We start from the raw sequence: 21,579 nt of genomic DNA on the forward strand, positions 1-21,579 counted from the left end.
ATAACTATGGATTCACTTTTGAGCAGACGGTTAGGTGATACCAAAATCTAGACACCACCCACGCTCGGTATCGGTATTACACCAAGCATAAAAAGGAAAAGAAAAGAATCAATGTATAAATTCCATCACCGTCTGGTGCAGAGAGCTTATTGTAAAATCAATGTAGCTTCTTCGGTTGGGCTTCAGTTGATAATGTTATCATTGGGTAAGGGTTATTGGGTTCTCGGCACTGTTGCTGTGTTGCGCGAGGCAACCTTACGAAGTTAAGAACCCTTTTGCTGGTGCGGCGATACTAGGTTTTGAAATTTGAAAGAGCTGCACCAGGTGTTTCACACGCACCGGGATGGCTTTAAAAGGGATAACAACGGGGTGTGTTGTATCGTTTACATTTCATACGATTACCTACCCACATGGTGTGTAATATCATTGCAGCCATGGGTAATTGTTTATATTATTTTTTTGCTTGTTACATTTGCGCAGCATAGCATGGGTTTAAGTTGTATTTGTATTCATTGATCTGAAGCCTTACATGGGACGGTGATGGAGCTTGGAGCAGCTGTCTAGGTGGTCAAATAAAAAAACTCTCGTTAGCTCTCGAGCTTCCCCGAAGAAGGAACAAAACATTCGCTATCATGTGTCAGTTTACAGATCGAAAATATGTAATGCAAATGCTCATGCATTGTGAAGCCTACATTGTGCATTATAACACCCATTATATTCATAACTTTGGCTTGACTTCGTGGAATTCGAGGCATAAAATATAGTACATACGAAAAATATAACAGAAGACAACAAATTTGAATAAAGCTCGGGTCTTTGAATGTGGTGTGGTAGCTTTGGCCATCAAGCCGAAGGCGGAATGATCCATTAATAATTTTACCATGGGTGTCATTTTTTGCAAGGAAAAAAAAACCATTTGGTTCCATGTTGATGAGCTTCAGGCATGTTTATTCCATTGCTTAGAATTATAACCGACTATTAGTGATAAATTACAATAAATTTTTGTTTCGTTAAAAATGACACAATGAGTCCTAAGTGACGCTAGATTGAGAACTAACCATTGTTCTTACCAACATCAAATTATCATTATGCATAGCGATATTTATCTCTAACATAACTTATCAGATGCATATCAGTTAAGAACCATCTCATTATGCTTTACAATCCCGCTTATAGTCATTTGTAAAATGACTTGTCCCTTGAAGCCAAATAATGTTGTCCCCCGTGCTTATGTACCAAGGCGGAGCCAGATTCTAGGTGTCACAGTCGTGACATTTTCTGCATGACTGATACCAGAGATAAAAATCTGTGATAATATCTACCAGCGCAACCTTAGGTAAATTTTTATGCAAATTGTATGATGATTCCATTCATAGTTCCAAGCTTTAATGGATAATTATATTAATCAGTGTCTTACGAGTGATGTGTATTGCTTGGAGATGAGACAATATTACTAGAGGAGTTAAACAATTGTTCAACAAAATAAAAGGCTAATAATAAAAAGGCTAACAAAAGAAAAATGTAAGATTATTTCAAATTTGCATCAATTTACAGGGTTTTCCACGATTTATTGGTCAGTTCCCATGCTTTTTTGGTGCATTCCCAACATTTTTTGATCGAGTCCCATAGATTTTTGGTTCGTTCCCATAATTTATTGCTATTTTCCGATTGGATATCAATACAATTCGACCAAAAAATTCTGAGAAACAGCCAAAAAATCGTGGTAACGCACCAAAAAAATATGGCAACCCATCAAAAATTGATGGGAACAAACCAATAAATCGTGGGAGACCCTGTATAGACTCTTTTATCAACTAAATAAAACATAGCGAAACAGTCGATCTTGATTTCAAATTATATCGTCAAAATGAGTCAAACGAGTCAGACATAAGCTTAATAGTTACGTTTTGTAATACGAATTGCAGCATTTTAGGCACTTTTATAAAGCCTGTTTTTGCTAATGGACTGGCATATTGGTGGTAAGTTGAGAACTCAGCTCCCACTAGTTATTAAATCATAGCCTAAATGCTTAGTATTTTCAAAATAATTATCTCTGAAACATGCCTCTGCCAAAATACAATGGAGGCAATGGAATTTGTATTATACTAGAATTTCACAATTTTGCCAAAACGAAGCATGTTTTGTTTTCGGGGAAATGTCGCTTTTATTTCGTGCGAATCATTTTACCGAAAATATTCCACACCTCACTGCATCCTAAAATTCGACCGAAAATTAATCATCGAACAGATGACAGGAGGCGGCTCAACAACCGCACAAAAACACGCTGCGATACGTATGACAGCAACAAAATGGAGCTCGATTCGCGGGCACAACGTGATCGCCGTGAACGCGCCCGCTCAACACCTGATGAATACAAACAAAACGCCACCGCCAGTACATCGAAAACCGTTTTTTCCTCCCCATTGTCATGGAAACGGTTCGTTGTTAAATGGTAGAGAGAAAACAGAGGCGAAGAGCAACCAAAAAAAAAGCTCACCCTCTGTCCTTGGGAGTAAATCGTCGTCAGTGGGTTTTTGGGCTGTCCTTTTCGGAATTTCGGAGGCCCTTGATTTTTTGCTTCCTTTGCAACACCAATTCCATGTAAAATTCAACGGAACAAGATACTAACATTTCCGCCAGTGCTCTCCGACATCTGCACCACTGCTTCCCAAATGCGAGGGTTTTTGCATTTTTGTTCCGAAATTGTAATCCCGATAATTTTGTTTACATGGGACACACCACTGTCACCGGGAGATTGGTGGGCAGGCTCGAAGCCCATTTGCAATGGGGCGGGCCGGTGCGCCCGCGGCAATACGGCGGCCCAATGCGCCTTGCCTCCCCGCCGACCGGAAGCACCGACCGGTTTTTATTGTTTGATTTGCGTTTGTGTCCTTCCGGTGGCACAGGGAAGCGAACGGAGCTCCGAAGGGAAGGTACACTGTTCGGTGTACACGGAAGCTGAAAAGCTTTTCAGAACGAATAAAATTACAGTGAAATTCGACGGGCAGAGGGAGATTGAATTCAATTACTATTTATTAATTTAATGATAGGAATATGCGCCGATCAGTATCGACCATTACAGCGAAATACGTTCGAGCTGCGCTTTCGATAGCGTATTCACTAGCGAAAACGCAGCCGTGTTAAAATACTACTCAAAATGTAAAGCTCTAGGCTACGCAGAAGCACGCAGAAGCGTTTGATTTATGTTTATGGTGGTCGAGGCGCAACGAGCGAACCAACAGCCAGAAAACAGCAATAAAAAAGTAGGAAATAGAACAGTAAACCATTGTCCCTTGCTTCTATGTTACAGCGAAAAGCACTTTATAAGCGCGGTATGGTTTATTTTGGCTTTTCCACACCAACACAAATCCCTGCACACACACACCGACTCACTCGGGCACTGGTTTGGTGCGTTGCTGGTACATTATTTACAAAACGCATCAGCGCAAAAGCAAATTTTCGGCATAAATTATGCATTCCACGGTCGTCGTGTACGCATCGTTCCCCCTAGCCCGCTCCGCAGCTGACCCGCAGAATGTTAATTCCGAATCGGGAGGCACGGAGGCAAATCCGATTTAGGGCGCAACAGTGCTCGCAAATTAATGCTCCCTAGATGACCGTGGGTATTAAGAACCTACCCTTCCCCCCATCCTGCAATCACAATAAGAGCAACAACAAAAAAATGGCTGAATCTACCACCAATCCCAAAGCTTCTGTGTGTAACGATGGGGCAAAAGTTTTGTCGATTGTTCTGTTTGCGTCTTGGTCTCACTAACTACTGGCAGCCGGTATGGTCCCCACCGTCTTGGTGCTTCTTTTCTGTGTTGCTTGTGCGCTGGTGAGCTTTGACATTAAAGATGCTGTGTTGTTTTTTTATTTGTTGCACAGTCAATTGGTTAAATTCTAAAGGTCATCTCCATGTTCTTTTGCCTATTTTTTTGGTCTATTTAATATTCAAAGCCTTCTAGGCTATGCTGGCAGTATGCCAGCATGCAATCTTTGCGTACACGTTTCTACGGATTGGACACGTACTTCATACGTACTGTATAACGCAACAGTGATCCTATATGTTTACTCTGTGTATGGGAAAGTGGTTTTGTGCCTCAGGGATTTTTTGAGTTTTGATATGTGTGTTTACGTGTGTTGATGTTGTAACTCTGCAACGATTGTGAAGCGCATAAATCATGTGATACAAAATAGGAATTTTTCAATAATGCTCGGCTTTTGAATAAATGCCATCATTGAAATTGATGCACATTCATATTTTCGTACTTTGTTTGCGATTTGTTTTACTTATACATTAATTGTTTTTTTTTCTTTTATAAACTAGTGATCGATTATTGACTTTTAAGTAATTGTATTATATTTTCGATTCTATATAACAACCTTTTTGGTATTACGGAAGCACTTAGCTTTAAAAATACATTTACCGTGGCCCACATACATTGAGGTGATATATTTTGTAGACTTAGTTCAAAGGTTTTCGATCAAAAATATGTTTCAATCTTATTTTAGACATGAACATTTACTCTTGATTGTGAGAAACCAATTTTGCACGAAACGTATAAGCTTTTCTGTTTAAAAAATCATTTTCATCACTTCTGTTAACGCCACGGATCATGGATTGGAGACCACTGCTTATAATACCGGTTAAATGTTGCATCATATATTTCATTGCATTAATCATATATTAAATAAGCTCAAGTTTTAAAGCCCTCTAGGTAATTATTTTTTAAAATACATAACATAAATATTACATGTTTCATTTCATAAATATTTTTATTTAGATTTGTTTAGATAGTTTAAATAGATAAAGCAAACCTTTTCACCATGAGCAGCATCCTTGTCGAACGCCTGAAGCTATGATGTTTAGAAATAATTTTAAAAAGAATTTACTAAGCTATGTTTTAGCTTTTGTAAGTCAGAAAAGATACATTTTGCAGCGTAATTGGTTGAAATTGGCGATATCCATCTAATTCCAATTGTATTTCTTTGTTGTATTCACAGATTGCACTGCCTGATTGAATTTTGTCTAAATAATCCTATTGGTATTTTGATGGTTGTGTTTCAAATCAGTTATAATGATATATACATATTTATAATTGTGTTTGAATATTTTATATTATTTTAGAATGATAACTTCAGAAAATAATCGATATAGAATTAGAAAAATCGATAATCTGTGATCTGTGGACACAAAGTGGTTTATATGTCTTCAGGCTTGAAAAATTCGAATAAAATCATGCAAAATTGTAAGCACACATTTTTAAAATGAAAAATGAAAATTTTTGACAGTATTTCACATATCAAAGGCGATTTTTTTTATTTTACATACAATTTGAAGTCATAGAATCAAATGCTATTTTTAACTATCAATAGTTGTGCAAGACAAAAAGGATCGTAAAAACGCCAACAAGTACTAGAAGAAAGCTTATTTTTAAAGTAAAACTTGTACAAAGAAAGAAATAACCATTACTTTTCACTTCTAAAACCTACGACCAACATCAACAGTTTGAAAAGGTGAAACAAATGCCAGTAAAGCTCCTTGAAAAGATTCCAACCCAATAATGCACACACTGCAAACGATCAAAACAGTCATAAAAATACTCCTTGTGCCTTCTTTGCACAACAGTGGTGCGCGTTTCCTTGCGTTAGTGGTGGTCGTAAAATTTTGCACACTTGAAAGGAAATTAAACGTCACGGGAAAGAAGTCGCACGGCACGGAGTGCCTCGCCTCGTTCCGAGCAGTGATGGCGAACGATTGCGAGAAGTATACCTTTACCGCCCTTTTGCTTTTGAGTGAGTGTGTGTGTGTATGTCTGCTAAGAGAGGGACTAAATTTTTACGACACACACACACAAACAATTCCGGTAGCAGTGCACCAAATGTGACACATTTTTCCACTTCACAAGACTCAGTCAGCACGGGCAGGCGCTGATTTGAGCCGCTGAACTGATGATGGTAGCATAAACAAGAGAAAAAAAGAACTCCACGCCACCGCCAGTTGAGTTTCACGACCAAAGCATCTTCCGAAAAAAATAACCGTGGAGCTAAAACGTTGGGTATAATTTATTTGAAAACATTTTCAGCTTCCCCCTCGTACCCCATCGCTTAGCCACCATTCCTTCTCTAAAACTCAACACACACTTGCTTGCGCCTTTTGCCGCCATCTACGGGGGTGGGGGCTTGCGGGAATATGATCAAAGCGTGGTACGAAAACAGCCTGGCTGCGTACGTAACCGACAACGGCACTGGCTGCGTACGACAATGGCGTGTTTCTGTTGTGGCGACATCGCGCAGTAAAAAAAAAAAAAAAAAACAGCGCGAGCAAGTTGGGAAACTTTTTTTTTGATATACTGCTTTAACTTTTCATCATTTATTCGAGTTGGTAGCGTGGGTGCGAGATGGTGAACCCAATTAATTTGCCTCTCCGTTTGGTAAAAGCAATTTTGGGCGAAAGGTAAGCCAAAAGCAAAAAAAAGAGAGAGAGAGAACGTAAAAAGCACCTCACCTCAATGAATAATTTTGCAACACAATTTCATTCGAAGAAAAGCGCACACGTTTAACCGACCGTAAAATGAAGGTGTACTGAGAGGGAAACGCACACACACACAGTTACAGTGGTGTGGCAGTGTGCAGTGTTGAACGCGTGTAGCATTAGTAAGTAACCGAAAAGCGTAATACTTACACTCATGTCCACGGGATGTCTAGTAGCTGATGGGAAGATCCGGCCGTGAGCATGCCTTCCCGTCCCGTTTCGACAGCAAGGAGGAAAGCAGGAAACGATGGCTCTTAAATCAAGGTTTAAGATTTATTCTTCTCTCTTCGCCGGCTCCTCTTCCGATCGTGCGTCGAGACAGCTACCCCACATTCGTTCCGAATCCTGCAGCGAAAGGATCGGGTTTCCACAGGTAACAACCGCAACCTCACTCGCCTTGATTGCACACCACCCTTTGCTTCGGTTTTGTTGTTGCTGGTGCTGCTGCTAAGGTGGGATTTTCTTTTCACGGCTGAGTTAAGTTTCTACCGCTCACTGTCACTCTCTGGCGGCGGTGGTACAATTTAATTGTTTGCTCAATTACACCGCGCATTACACAAGACGTTACCGGATGGTAAATATGCATTTCACTTTATCCTAGGCGTACCGGAAGCGAGAAAAACCACACCACGTGTGAGTGTGTGCTACACGCCGATACTACAGAACATTCACACTTTTACCACGCTGATGATTATTAAATAAACTCGCATGCACACATACAGGCACACATGCACACACAGCTATACGGACGCACACACTAAGTGCTGAAGCTTAAACGGTGATGGTGCCGCTGGTAATGTGGGCCGTGGAGGTATGGATGAGGTTAACGCTCTGTGGCAAGACGTTCGGCAAGCAGGCAAACACTGGCCTTGTTGTTGCACTGTTTTCGGTGGGCTTTGGTAGGTTGTAAGCGTTTTGGGGGTTATGTTTTTCACACCATGTTACTTGAACATTGTTGTAGCAGTTTTTCGACGTTGTTTATTCACGGCCGATGAAACTGTGCTTTGCTAGTGTTCTGGAAAGATAAGGGTGGAGTCGCAAATAAAAGTTAATTTTACTTATCTTTTAAAATGAGAATTTTGCGAATATTTACATTTAAAAATCATGTTTGCGCTTTTAATGGCTATGTTTCATTGTTTTAATACATAACCCTAGAGAAAACCATGTTAAGTGGCCACTTTTTTTTAGTTTCCCAGGGGTTCTCATAGCTGTGGGACACTTTATTAACTATTTCTTATGGGAAATGAATTTAATGTAATGGGAATTGGACTCTATAGCACCCTTGTGGGACATATCTAATAGGAATATCCAAGGAGCCTGTCCATAAAAGGTGCCATAAAGTCCAATTTCCATCATATGAAGTTCACTTCCAATATGAAAGAGCCAAGGAAGTGTCCGACAACTAACCCCTGGAAAACCCTGTATCATTTATAAAAATCACAATAATTAATCGTTCGTATCGTCGATTGGCTGTGCCTTTACCTTGCCTCAAGTGGTTTGTGAAAATAAATGCATAAAAAGAAATAGTAAAGAAAGGTATTATAAATATTTAAAAAATGATAAACAAAAAGGTAAAAATAAACAAAGGAGAAAAGGTTACAAAAGTAGATGTAAACAAATGATGAAATGCAAACAGGAAAATCAAAAACAAAAACAAAAAACACGAACAAAATGAAAACAAATTACAGCGAATTGAAACCAATCAAACCGATGCAAAAATATACATTTCACTTTGTCGCAAAAATGAGGTAAAAATTAGGAAAAAAATCACATAATGTATCATTAAATAAAACTAGTTCACAAAGCGAAAAACGAAAATTGATAAAGGTAAACAAACCAAGAAACACCCGATCCGTCGTCTCGACACACCCTAAAAGAAGGAACCTCGAACGGTTGGCTGGCTCCTCGATGAAGCTTATTAATAAGAAACTATTAATAAATCCTCGCTTCTTTTGAAAGCATGACGCATTCAAAGCAATTTCGTGGAGTCAGCAATAAAGTTAAAAAAAACCCGTGACCGTCGGGCAAAAGTCCAACACGACGCCCACCAATGGGGTCAATGCTTGTATTTTAAGCACCAACGCGTTTTAACATCGCGTATCTTGAGATGAAAAGGTTCGATTTCTTCGAAACACCACTTCGGTGCAACTGATCTTGATGGAGTAAAGTTCACCTTCAGTTCACGGGTAGGAAATTTGAAAGTCGCGCCTTGTTCCTTACAAACCCACCAAATTCCCGACTCTTGCCTTTTCTCCCCATCCAACGGGTACAAATAGCGTGCAATCAAAATGGTCCATTTGGTGGTGAATTCGATGTGCCGGTCGAATTATGGTTTGGCGTTGCGCGATGGGTTTTACCTGTCCACTGGCCGCGTGAAAATTGGGCTACCAACTGCTTCCTCCACCCTCCGCACCTTTGCGGGACACATGCGCCTGATCCGCGCCGGTAATAAATTGCGAGGAAGGGCAGCAGAGATTAATTAGGTTAATGAAAGGAGCATTGAGCGGTTGAGCACGTTTGGAAATGTTCGCTCCACTGCTGCAAAAACCAGCACCTGCACTCCTTCCCCGCATGTACAAAGAAAGAAGATCGATGGTGATAGTGTTTTAATGAGTTCCACTTAATGGCGTTTCATTCATTCGTGGCGCGTAGGACGCGACTGGACTTGAAAGGACACATTTTCCAGCCATGGAATAAAGAAAAGCAGACCCGTTTTTTCATTGATTGCGTAGGTAGGAATGTGAACTTTTCGCTCGGAATTGCTTCGCTGGGTGGTTAAAAACACTGCAATGCACACGCACCTGCTGGACGCACTTTTTCTGCGTCCATCGGTGCTGTTCAAATGTATTTTAAAAGTGTTGATGTGGAATCAATTTTTAATTCGTAGAAATTATCCTTTCCATAAATTTTATGCTTAAAAGAAGAGCGTTCAGTGTGTGTGCGTGTCTATATGGGTGTAGGTAGTATCGATTCATCGAAAGCCATTAATCATGAATGGTTCGTGGCAAGTAGAATATTCAATTAGAGCAACAAAAAAAAGGTGGGTTTGACATGAATGATTGAAGCCGCGATGAAAAATAACGTCAGTGACAAATTGTTCAACGGAATCTCTAGCTTTAGTTTTGAAAATATCCACTTCCACTTCAGTGTGGTATAGAGCTGTTAAAGAAACTGTTTTGATGAGCTTGACAAACGAACGCTATTGAGCGATGATTGGATGATGTAGAATAATGACAGGATCATTTGGAGTAGCTATAGATGGTTAAATTTTGACCAAATAAATAATATAATAAAATAATAAAAATAATAAATATAATAAATAAATAAATAATTTAATAAACAAACAAACAAACAAACAAACAAATAAGCAAATAAATAAATAAATAAACAAACAAACAAACAAACAAACAAACAAACAAACAAACAGTTAAGTAAGTAAATAAATAAAAAAATAGATGAATAAATAAAAAATAAATAAATAAATACATAAATAAATCAATAAATAAATAAATAAACAAACAAACAAACGAATAAATAAGTAAATAAATAAATAAACAAACAAACAAACAAACAAACAAACACATAAACAAACAAACAAACAAACAAACAAACAAACAAACAGTAAATAAATAAATATATACAGAAAAAAAAATAAATAAATAAATAAATAAATAAATAATAAATAAATAAATATATAAATAAATAAATAAATAAATAAATAAATAAATAAATAAATATATAAACAAACAAATAAACAAATAAACAAATTACCAAATAAACAAATAAACAAATTACCAAATAAATAAATAAATAAATAAATAAATAAGTTAATAAATAAAAAAATAAATAAATAGATCAATAAATAAATGAAAAAGCATTTAACGCGTATTTTTCCTAAAAATCCATGTAACAATTATAAAGAACCTGATAAATTCTCATCATAAAAGCAGACAAAATATAGTAATACTTGGTTCGTAAAGCTAATATCCTTCAACTCCCACTCGCCAACAACTTTCCTTCTCCCAATTAGCCCATCCCAAAGACGCTTCTGCACCGGGGAGGGGGCGCAAGGAAAATGTGTGACCATAATGTTCGCTTTTCATGCAGGATGCAGAGTCCAATCCGCTGCCACCAACAGTCGCGTGCCTAATGAGCGTGCTCTCTCTCTCTCCACTCGCACGGGCCCGGATGCTTTCAGCCCTCTCGAAATCAAGCTGTTCCGAAAGGAAGGAGCAGCAGCCATGCCTCACCATGCACATCAGTTGATCAGTTGATTAGGCGTGGAATTTTGCGATAAAACACACATTCCCGTGCCGTACGGTGACATCCGGCAGTGCCTACTGCTAATCGGCTGCTAGCAGGCCGAACTGATTGCACAAACGGATGATTAGCGGATAAATCCTGGGCGCAGCGCTGGTAGCGAAGGACAGTAGCGCCCAGCCACCATCGTTAACGGGGCGCGAATGGTGTGAAAGTAGGCCAAAGGCATCGATTGGTGTAAGCGTCGTATGCAACTAGCAGCGCTCCCGGTACGGCACACCGAAAGGCTGTCTCTGCCATCATCCGATTAATTTCATTCCCCAATCAAAAAAGCGGGACAAAGTAGCCGGCCCGCGTTCGAGGGAGAGAAGGAACCAAAAGAGGAGGGAAAACTGCAGCCATTGAGTTAACAAGCATGAAAAGGGTTCACCGCACCACCACTTTGCTTCGTTCGCCTCGTTCTTTTGGTGACATCGCAAATCCTGCCGCCAGCAGAAAGAGCTTGAAAAAGGGAAAAGGCAGAGAAAGAGAGAGAGAGAGAAGGCCGAGTGGATCGCGAACCACCAAGATGATGACACTTGTTAAAGTGAAACTAAGCAAGTGTGTTTACCCAGTTTGCCGACGCGGGAATCGAACTGACGTGGAAAAAAGACACACACTCACACACATAGACACACTCAGGCGTACGAAACTCGGTCCGGTCGGGTCTGGGTAAAAGATGCTGGATTTAGGATTCCACTTCTACTTGCCTTTTCCGTCCCAATTTCCCGTCGTGTCCGAAAGAAACGAACAAAAAAAACCTATCAAGATCGGTATCGGCATTCCAGCAGCGACAACGGATTGGATTGTAGCCTTCGTACACTTTTTCTTTTTCTCCGCTTCCCATTACCGTCAAGTAAATTGAGACAATAGCTTTCACACACACACACACACTTACAGCCACAGTGGCAGGAAATAGGAAACTTCAGGCAGCAGAAGGGAAAATGTCCCCACAAACTGCTCGGTTGACGTCCCGTCGGAGCGTTCCAAGTAATGGGTAGGTGGTTTTAACGCTCAACGTGTGCTCCCTTCCGTTCCGTTCATTCTTGCTTTTTAATAGCTTTTCCTCCCCCCCCCACCTTTTCCCTGTTATCCCTTTCCATCCCTCTCCCTCCGCATAAGGGTTAGTGCACGTTCATTGCTCAGAGGATACAAAACAAAAAAATATAGTGAAACCGTCAAGTGGAAAAATGTTTCAATCAACCGTGGAATGCCCCGCGGTGTTGTTTAGGAGCGCCCTACTGGAGTGAAACGAAATACGTCGAACAGCATAAGTCAACGCAAAGAGGAGAGCGTTACATAAGTGCGCGGGCGCGAGCGCGCTCCGATTCCTTTGTTGTCATCGATGACGGTTGAGACGGTTGTCGTCATCCGGTGGGCGGTAGGGTAGGCTGCCCACTACGTGTTCCGCTATCGCCCCCAACTTTCTTCCCTCTTTCTTTTTAGCCATGAATTCTGCTGCGCAGCTGCTTGCATCCGGCCGTGGCCCATCCGCCATGTTTCCGCACACACCACTGGATCCGGTTGGGCCAAAGTTTCGTTTCGACAAATTTGTTAAATTTCTCGCACCACGGAAGGTAATCGAAAACTCGGTGAACAAATCTGCCCTTCGGCTCCGTTTCACCCCACTCACCGCCTGCCAATGCCACGGTGGTGGTGGCACACAAAAGGCGCACCCATCCAGAGCCCGGGGGTGATCGAAAGTTCGAATTCACTTTTTCTTCATTCACAAAGGCTTTGCTGCTAGTGCCGCAGTATGCTCGCCCGACGACGGCTGCGGCCACTGCCGTCGCGCTATCGGTTACATTTAGCCTTGGCCTTTTGCCAGCCTTTTGTTTCGTATTGTTCCGTGCTTCGTCCCGTTTTCATATGTGTGTGTGTGTGTGGGGAGGGGGGGGGGAGGTTGTCTGTGTTTTCTGTTTCGTGTAGCCGGAAGGAGGCCATTTTAAGGTGCACCAATCACGATAAGCTTGCTGTTTTTTCTCTCCCAATTTTGGCAATCATTTTGTTTTCATTTTCAACCCACGCACGTATTACGTTTGAACTGTGGGGGGTAATTTTGAGATAGATTGTGTTCAGATTTTTCATTGAAAGGTAAAGGTTATGTGGCAGACTGATGCTTACTGTTTGAAAGTTGTCAAAGGGCCTGGATGATGCCTTATAGGATTTTCTCCTTGACATGACGTCATACCACGCCACATCTTGTGTCACAACTTGGAGTAAGCTCAATCGCTCCACTGAATGGGTGTGCACAGCACGATCCTTGCGGAAAACAGGCGAAAAAACTTCGTACCTTCATTCTTTGCTCACAGCGGAGCTACCTCGGGTTCTGCGCTCACTCAGATGAGTGCAAGCGTTTCACTCCGCTCACTTCAAAGAGCTACTTGATCTAACACTAGTCGTTTGCGTTACCGCGCAGCCACATGAGGTGAAATATACAGCGAAATGAACTATTTGAGAGGCGAAATATCTGTCAGATAATGCATCACAGCAACCAGATCCCGCATCAATTGATGCGTGTGATTAGCCAGCCACTTTCAAAGTGAGTGTACATATCTGGTGGGCTTATTTGATGTCGCAATTTGATGTCGAAACCAAGGTGCCTAGATAGACTACATGTGGGTCCTTAGCTCAGATTTTGGTAGCCATGATGGATTGAGATTTCTATCGAGATTGGCAGATAAGGAGTTAGGGTTGCTAAGGACTTTATATGAGTTGCAAAGCGACTTTGGACTCCCTAGCTGTCAAATGAAAATTCGTCAAAGCACACAGGACGGACCAACCGGTAGTAATTTATGGACCTTGGTCTAAACCCAAAACGAGGAAGAAAACCCGGTTTGACAGCTAGATCATTCTAAATGATGATATTTCTGTTTCTTCTTAATACTCACTCCTAATCTGTTCTAAATATTCATTATTTCCCACAATTTTTGAGAACAATTGATGACGTGAGGAACGGAACTTAAGCATATGTGAACTGGAACTCTGACTAACTATTGATTACAACTCCTCATAAGCGTAGCACTGTTTTTTGTTCGGTTTGTACACTACTCCTGGCATTTCAACGCCGAATCTGACAGTTGTGCAATCGAAGATGACAATTGTGTTCTTAAATTGGACAGAGTAGCTCATACCATCTGACGTGTGATCAAGTAGTATCAAGGATGTTAATAGAGACCAGGTGGTGGAATATAGAGCATTTTCACAAACCGCCTCTTGACGTGTGGGTTTTTGATCCAGCAATAGTCGCTGTGTAAAATCCAATCAATTTATGTGTTTTGACATATTTAATGAAACAAACGGTAATTTCCAATGAAAAAAAAAATTTCATAATGATTACTTAATGAACTTAAATTAAAAGTGAACATACTTTTAATAATTACGTATTAAAATTTGGGAAAAGGGACACGCGGGTGTTGGCTAGCTGCCAGAAGGGCTATTCCACAACCTGATCTCTTATAACATCCTTGAGTAGTAGACAGCGGCATCTATTAAAAAAATTGTTATAAACAAATGTTAATAGTTTTTCTGTTCCTTGTCACTAATACCCATTTCCAATGTTCCTACCGTGCAACCACACATATAGAAACAATTTCACGCTGTAAAGCGTAAAAAAATAGCCAAAATCAACATGGCTGACATTTCACGCTTAAATGTATGTACCCAACTGTCATCCTGTATGGTGTAATACATAAAAGGAAGTTAGTTAGTAAAGAAACTGTAATGAAATGCAAATTATTGTATGTCATGCATGATTTTTTTGGAAAAAATTATAAAATCTTGTTTGAAAGAGTAAAGTTTTTAAGAATAAAGTAAAGTTAACATTTTTGAACCGTATTATTCATATTGTATATTTGATATTTGTATTTTATATATTTGTTATTACATTATATATATATATATATATATATATATATATATTATATATATATATATATATATATATATATATATATATTATATATATATATATATATATATATATATATATATATATATATATATATATATATATATATATATATATATATATATATATATATATATATATATATATATATATCTCTATAGCTTATGTTACACAAAAATATATGTGAATTTGAGAAACGTTCTATAAAATCTAAGCAACTGTCACTAGATTCAAAACCCATATACGATGTAATTTCGTAAGAGAAACCCAGACTAAAACTAAAATTTGATATAAATTTTCATGTAAAATGGATTAATCTATACGATTCATCGTACAAAAGCCCTTACTGGAAGCGCGATTGTTGAAATACAAAAGCGAACCCGATCGTTTGCAATTTCAGTGGGCCAGAGTGCGCCGGAAGTACGATGACAAATCACTGCTTTCATATACGATGCGGTGCTTTCGCGTGCATGTTTAATTATGTAGCGGTAGCAAACACGCCCCAAGCAACGGAACCTTCCAGCTGCCATCGGTGGCGGAAGCTCACACACTGCTCATTGTCTGGCTGACAGATCCCTCACACCCCAGCGCTCCCTCCGGCTGGCGTTCCCCCATTTGGCGCTCGTAACGTGCTGTTTGTGTATCCTGCCAGAGGAAGCATTTTTGAGTAATTAATGGAGTAATTTCAATTAAACGCACCTTTTCAAGGGCAACTGGGTACGGTGGCCCTTCCCGGTAGGGACATTCAATCGCGACCGTTTTAATTTATTTCAATTTGATTCAGTTTTAATCAACAGCCGGTGCGGCGTCGTTCGCTGTCAAGCGTGCAAGATGGTGCCTGCCAAAACCGTTACGCACAATGTGACCGTAAGCTAAGTGCTTTTTTGTGTTTTGGGATTGGGAAATTTTGGAATTAAGCGAGGGAGAGAGAGAGAGAGAGAGAGATAGTGCGTGATGGTTTGGATGCTAGCCATATGTAGGATGGCAAACGCAATTAAGGCGGATTGTTTATTTTAGGTCATGATTTTTTTGCCTGTCTGAACTTACTTGACAGTAGACACCACATTGATAAGAGGTTTGGTGTGTGTTTGGTATGCAGGTAGAGTGATTCGATAAATAATTGTTGAATAATAAATCATGATCGACATAAATTGTGATTACTGATGTGCTTAAATTGAAAAATGTGTAAGAATATATCAAACAGAAAAGAACTATACCCAAAAAAAAATAGTAAACAGTACAACAGTTGTATCAATAGTATTTAAATGGCTTCCAGTGGACGGAAATATCCAAATTGGGGAAGATTTGATTTAAGACTTCTGAGGTCTTAAGAGAGATTTTAAGACTTCATCAAAATTTTAACACATTCAATTGAGTTTCAAGCTCAATACTTCATTGCTATCTAACAACATGACTGCAAGTGAACGTGTCACACCGCCTAGAACGTTGTTAATTACTGAGCGAAGAAGCAACAAATGCCTGTCAGCTTATCTTCGCTTCCTGGGAAGCACAAACTCCTATACAAGATAGGCTTTCGGTTCCTCAGTTCCTCGGCCAACGCTTTCAAGCGCGGTCGAAGTGTAGCTTGGCAACCCTCCAAACATGTCGCACTGCACTGCGATTGTCTAGCTGGACTGGCTGGCCAGAACTATTAAATAGCCAGTCACGGGACGATGGTGTTCTCCTTGATCAGCTCCCGGGAAGCTTGTTGAGCCATGCCCCAACCTGTTGCCATAGAAGCAACACACGTGTATACAGGGGCTGTTACTGTGCCCCTCAATATGTTCACTTTGTGAACGATGTCACAGCTGCGTTTAATTGCTTTTATTTACACCCCGTCGATAGCTTTTTGGATTCACATCTTTTAATAAGTGTTTGTTCCTGATTCCTAATCATTCTAACAACAATTTAACATTCGCAAAAAAAAAACAAATCCACAAAACGAAAAGAAAATCCCGTTTTCGTATTTTTTCCAAAAGTTAATTGTTTTCAATTGCCTAAGCCAACAAAAAAGTTATCGGAAGCCTGTTGCATTGCTGTTAGAAGCGTTAATTCACGACACACACAAAAAAAAGGGCAAAGGAAGAAAAAGAAAGGAAAAGAAAAACAAACCAGCATTACCAGAAAGTCTAACATACCAAGAGTGCCGCGGGTTAGAAAGTAATTAGTCGGAAGCCAAGCCAACGTTGCCACACGGGCCCTAGCGAACTTTGGAGCATACCGGGGCATACCGGCGATGATTTCGCCTAACCAAAATTACCTGCACCGACTACCGAGAAGTGTATACACGATGGAAGCTAAGAAAAGAGAAAGTAAACCTGGCTGCCCCAAAAGGCGTCCATCGTGAGGTCAAGTCACGGGTGCTAGAGGTGGTGTTGAGGAGGGTTGGGGAGTGATTAGTGTTTTATTGCTCGTAGATTCGTTTGCAGCCGTGTTGGCTCCCAAAGGCAAGCACAACAACAGCCAGGCACACTAATGGGAGAACATCAGTGTGTTTGATTTTTCGATGGGTTTTAAAGAGCCATCGAAAGCAATCGCATTTATTAGCACGGGCAAGCAGCAGCACACTTTGGCCTACCTATACACCGAGACCTATTGAGCTAATGATGAAGGTTGACTTTCGCCTTGACAGAAGCACCCACAAGAGAGCGTGTTGAAGTTTTTGTGCTGCTTCGTTTGCAGAATCCTGATTGAAATGAAGAGCAATATCAATCATAAACATAAAACACATGCTCTCCCCATCATCGTGCACACACACACACACGCTCATGTACGCACACAGGTATACAAACAAATCATCCAACTGTTGTTGTGTTGTTGTCGATTTTCAGCACACATGGTTGTTGGGAAACTGTTTGGCTTGTTTTTCGACCGCCTTTCATCCCAAAAGTTCATGCCATCAATTGTCCTTGAGTGGTAAACGAGCGGAAAGGGGTGTGTGGGTTTGTTATGCAAGGCACAACGGGGAAGAGGCTGTAACAAAAATGGCTTCCCTAAGGGAGTCGTTTGCGAACGTGGAGGAGGGCGGATCGTTTTGCAAGTGACAGGGGAAAGACAGGAGACTGCTGCTGCTGTACCATATCTCGGCTGTATACGTACAATCACCATTCCAACCATTCCAAACAGGGGGGAGCGCTTTTCTCTTCCCATTTGGGAGCATTTTTCTTCAAGTGTTGCTTTTACGGAGAGTGTGTGCTGTTTAGAATAAACGTTCATTAATCACTCTTTGCTTTTACTGGGAGAGGAGGACTTTTGGGGGAGTCAGAGTGTGATTTTGTTTGTGTTCCAAGTTCCACGACCCAAGTTCCACCGAGCGAAAGAGAGAGAGAGCATCGCAGATTTGGTTCAATGCAAAATATTTGTAGAATGTCGCTTTTCATCCATATGTAAACATTTTTTTGTTTTTGTTTTGCACCGAGAAAAAGCTGGGCGTGACGCGGGTGTACTGGAAATGTTGGAAATTTTTGAAGTAAGGTGATCTACTGTACTGACATGGGGTGCAGATTGGGGGAGTGTGAGTGTGATGCTCCATTGGTTCAGATTTTCCCAAAATTAATCATTGCTGCGGGATTCATTGTTCTTTCCGCATTATTATATTATTTACAGTGTGTTGCTTCTTACTGTTGGAAAATGAAGTAAGGTTTGATTGTCTTTTGTATTGTTGGAAATTAACGGATAACATGAGATGTTGTCCCCCATTATTTTGTCTGAATACTGAATTTAATTCTAAAAATGGGAAAACTCACAACATTCATGATGCAATGTTATTGATTACCTTCAAAGTAACAGTCCTGCTTGGCTGGAAAACATTTGAACTTGGAATTGAACCGCAGAAGCGCAATTCATTGATTGAGCTATGTTTTAAATTAAGTTTAAGCACTAGATCAGGGTCCCCAAACTACAGCCCGCGATTATTTCATAAAGGAAAATGTAAATAGTATATTATGTTCATCAAAAATTTAATGTTTTCTAGTTAAATACGTAAATTAAGCTTCAATAATAGCAAGATGTTGAATTTTGAAATATTCACCAACTATTTTCTTGTCAAAAATAAATTTAATCATGCCCATTAGCAAAAGGTAACGTCAAAATGGCCCTGAACAACGTTATTTACAAAGCACAATGAGGATCGCGAACTGAAAAGTTTGAGGACCCCTGCATTCGATTATTACTATGCAAAACCTTGTTCCAGAACAACTTTTTATTAGAAAAATTACCTCATGTATCAAGTGTGCTGAAAAGAACACATCCAAAAACCCATTTTCCTCCCAAACACACCCAAAACGCACAGCGTAGGCAAGACACGACAAACATTCACGAATTGGAATTGGTTTGTGCATCGCACACCAAAAGCAGGGGCACTCTTTTTGCATTATGATCCAAAGCTGACACAATGAAACAATCGTGTAAACGTTCTTGTCAACAAATGCTATTCGAAACTAACTAGATGGAAACAATGGCTTTCAATCAGAAGAAACACATAAGAAACCCATATCCTCCGATGAGTCTCCGGATAAATAAAACAATCACTGATCTTGCCAGGTCAGATTCGCTCGAACTGTCAGAATAGCACTCTACTTTTCCTACCAATAGATTCATGGAGTGTTGCCCCCCCCCCCCCCCCTCTGTCCAAGGTAAGGCCTCTTTGCTCCGGCACTTTCAGTAAGAGACCTCTTTTACCAACTTCCATGATCGCCTGGACGATCAATCGTCGATATAGTTCGCATCGAAAAGTTGTCAGTTCAGCCTACGTCGGCAAAACTATGAAGTTACCTAACAACATTCCTATTAGTCATTTGGGCATTTTAATTTTTTTCATTTAGGCATTTTGTTTGTACAGTTTTGAAAGGCTTTGGCTCCAACGGAGTTCTTTCGCCTCTAATTAAAAATGTGATGCTACAAAATGCTGAAAGTGTCTGAGTTTCGATCAAGTTCTCTCTGGTTAGAGGCATTGGGAAGAGTTAAAGTTTGTTAAGATATGCTTTTTGTATGAATAATTGATAATGACTTAAACCTCTTAGCATCTTGGCTAACTAACTATCTGGTATAGTGCACCCACAAACAAGACTGTATCTTCTATTTGGTGTAACGTCCTACGCGGACATGCCAGTATAGGCTTTCGAGACTTAATTGATTACCACACAGCCGGATAGTCAATCCTTGCTACGGGGGGGCGGTCCATTCTAAGTTTAAACCCATGACGGGCATGTTATTGAGTTGTACGAGTTGACGACTGTACTACGGGACCGCCTGTACGGGATACCGCATGTATCTGAAGGTCTAAAGTCATATATACTGAAAAACAAGACTATATCTGTTGTCTATAATGAGATTTAGAAACATTTGACGCAGCATTAGGTGCTGTAATAAACTAATGATACTGCGATAAACTTTATTTGCTAATGATAAAAAAGACATTTCCTCATATTCGTAGGAGCGTTGTCTTATGATAATGACATTAATAGTTAGACAAACACACAACGTGCCTCAAACAACCAGGCGTTGAATAGTTGAACCCTCAAAAGCATGTACCACTTCTGCGAACTAACGCTATTCAGCAAAGTTTCCACGAAAACGGTAAAAAGCCCCACTGGATTCCAATAGGATTCAATAAAAATGCGTCATCCTTTTTTCCCTCCCCTTTTTACAATGCTCAATTGTTACTGCTTTCTGCACATAAAGCTAACGAAATGCATTAAACATTTATACAGGTTTGATTGTTTCTTCGAAAATGCTTCAAAGTTCGGGTTAATGGGGTTTGTTCGCGGAAATCTAGCATAGAATACAATCCTCATTCTCATCGCTCCTCCCAGCTCACGCTTCCAAGCAAAATGCGGCTATTCATTAAATCATAACCGTAAAATCCCTTACCTAGCCAGCGAGATTTCAAATTTCCACCGACTGGAGGCATAAATTAATTTACCCCTTACTGCACTGCACACACACACACCTAGCGCTCCCCCGAAAGATGCTTACCTTGGCGAGTTCGAGTTCGTCGTGCCGTCCCGTACAGTGCTCAATGCTCAAGCACTTCATCAGCTTTGGCAGCAGCACTTCCGTCCCAGTGGATAATCTGCCAGCTTCAGCTCTTCTTTCGTAAGCTCTCCCAATCACCTGTCTACACACACACACACGCTGGCACTGGGGGCCAGTTTTCCCTTTGCCTAATCACCTTTTCGTGGATGAAGAAGAGGGAGAGCTATTTGGGGGTTAAGGGGTAGAAAATCCGTGCAACGTGTGTTTTTTCTTCTTCTGCACAACAGTAGGGACATTTGCGTACACGCGCGCACGTACCTAGATCACACCCCGAACACCATACACACATGCACGGCTGCACGAACAGATCCACGCACACGTCCACGCAATCACACTTTAGGGCACTATCCTTCTACCATCCACACACACACTTCATCGGCGGTGCCGATCGGACCCCACCTTGCCGTGTAAGGAAGAGCAGGGAATCATCTTAGCAAACGGGGAGGAAAGGGAACAATCGAAATGGATAGCTAGGAGGCTCGGTGTTACACAACGCGCTGCCCACTGGGTAAGACGATCTAGGCACGATTGTGTTTTTACACACACACACACACACACATACGGTAGGAGGGGTGGCCTTGGCCATATCGTACACATCGTCCACAGCACCACAGAGCATACAGAGACACAATCGTAACCACATGCACATCCCCTTCTCCCCAAAACTAAACCCATAGGGGTGGGGGTCGGTGGTGGGTGAGGGAGGGGAATAAGGATGAAAACTGATGATGCAGCGCAAAATTTAAGGAAAAGTTTTCCCTTCACTGGTGCAAAGTGTTCGAATGGGAGTGTGGAG

The 21,579-nt window shown here is 40.6% G+C and overlaps 1 protein-coding gene across 20 annotated transcripts in view; it reads right to left on the reverse strand.

The window, feature by feature from the left end:
* Positions 1 to 21,579, reverse strand: part of LOC1275493 (probable G-protein coupled receptor CG31760) — a 75,531-nt gene that overhangs the window by 53,438 nt on the left and 514 nt on the right. For 8 of the 20 annotated variants that reach the window (XM_061660539.1, XM_061660540.1, XM_061660554.1 and 5 more), the window contains exons 2-3: positions 20,724 to 20,946; positions 6,689 to 7,553 (exon numbers count right to left, since the gene is read on the reverse strand). The gene's annotated coding sequence lies outside the window, so the exon portion shown is untranslated. Of the gene's footprint in view, positions 1 to 6,688; positions 7,554 to 18,522; positions 18,542 to 20,723; positions 20,947 to 21,041; positions 21,213 to 21,579 lie in introns of those variants that run through there. The other 12 variants (XM_061660542.1, XM_061660541.1, XM_061660536.1 and 9 more) reach the window with 8 other exon arrangements.

This window comes from Anopheles gambiae, chromosome 3, assembly GCF_943734735.2.
Source record: "Anopheles gambiae chromosome 3, idAnoGambNW_F1_1, whole genome shotgun sequence".
Classification (NCBI taxonomy): Eukaryota; Metazoa; Arthropoda; class Insecta; order Diptera; family Culicidae; genus Anopheles; species Anopheles gambiae.